This window comes from Orycteropus afer, unplaced genomic scaffold (genome assembly GCF_000298275.1).
Source record: "Orycteropus afer afer isolate SDZICR_OR568_19922 unplaced genomic scaffold, OryAfe1.0 scaffold00357, whole genome shotgun sequence".
Lineage (NCBI taxonomy): Eukaryota > Metazoa > Chordata > Mammalia > Tubulidentata > Orycteropodidae > Orycteropus > Orycteropus afer.
Window position 1 is genome coordinate 2,532,568 of NW_006921944.1, and position 1,479 is coordinate 2,534,046.

Consider the following 1,479-nt stretch of genomic DNA (forward strand, 5'->3'; position numbering starts at 1 on the left):
TTTGTTTGAAATGGACAAATACAAGCAAACTAATCACCAGGAAAAAGAAAGTGAAAAAGAAATAATCGGTGGAGGACTGGGTAGGGCACCCAGGCTCTGTCTGACCACACAGACTGTGATGGAGTTCCTGTGGGCCCAGAGGTAGGTGGGAGTGGGGATGGCCACACCTCCGTTCACCAAAGGGGTGTAGGGTGTAGTAACAAGAAGAATGTCGTACCTTTTCAGTCTTGCAGGCCCCGAGTGTCCTTGGGGTCCTGGAAAGCAGAACGTGTTCTTAAGCCCCAGAAATCTGCGAGAGAGCTATCTCTTCGAATATCCAAAATAGTCGAGCCGCTTTTTAAACCTTCAAAATGGCGGCGTCCTCCAGACCGGCAAAAGTCCACAGCTCAGCCCACCTTTCTATTCACCTTCTCCGTTTGTTTCCCAGCCACAGTGCACAGTCCTCAGGGAAGTCCCTGGCACCACTCGGGAATCTCCAAGCCGTGTCGTCTGTGCCGTCAGGGTTGCTCAGTCCACTGCCAGACCACAGCTCCGTGTGTCTCCTTTTTTGGTATTTTCACGCAAATTCTTCTGCTAGTTGGGGTTTAGCCCACTTTTGTATCCTTCCCTTCAAGGCTCAGGGGTCCAAGATTATCTATTGTGTCTGTGTTAATTGGTTTCCCTTTTCTTTGTTGAAGAGCGTCTGTGCAGTCCTTGTGCCTAGTCCTGGTACCCTATTTCTGTGGGTCTGGAGGTCTTTGTCCCAAAGAGAGGTACACTTTCACCTGGAGACATAATACTGATTGCATTGAACTGGAAGGTAAGAATGTCACTTGGCCATTTTAGCTTCCTCATGTCCCTGGATCAAAAAACAAAGAAGGGAGTTACTGTACTTTCTGGTGTGATAGACCCTGATTACCAAGGGGAAATTGGGTTGGTTTTACATAGTGGAGGTAAAGAAGAATATGTCTGGAGTACAGGAGATTCTGTAGGACGTCTCTTAATACTACCATGCCTTGTGCTTAAAGTCAATGGAAAACTACAGCAAACTAATTCTGATATGACTATCAATGGCCCAGACCATTCAGGAATGAAGGTTTGGGTTATCCCACGAGGAAAAAAACCATGACCAGCTGAGGTGCTTGCTGAGGGGAAGGGAAATATGGAATTTGTGTTAGAAGAAGGTAGTTCTGAATATCAGCTACAACCATGTGACAAGTTGCAGAAACAAGGACTGTGATTGTTACATTTTTCCATTGTATGTGTGCATAAAATATTTTTGTTTTCTTCAGTTATGAACTATAAAATGTAAACAAGGTTAGAGTGTTTTCGATTGTACGTGTGTTTGTCTATCATGTTAGGTGCTAATATGACTTTATAATTCTCCTCACTTAAGAATTATACATGGTTAAGGAAATATATACAACTGCTAAGGTGACAGGGCATGTACTGTGATAGTTGGGGTTGTATATCAACTTGGCTGGCTCACCATTCTGAGTG

The 1,479-nt window shown here is 44.5% G+C and overlaps 1 pseudogene; it reads left to right on the plus strand.

Moving 5' to 3' along the window:
* LOC122151257 overlaps positions 1-1,219 on the plus strand; it is a 7,133-nt pseudogene extending 5,914 nt beyond the window's left edge.
* Positions 1,220-1,479: the final 260 nt, after the last annotated feature.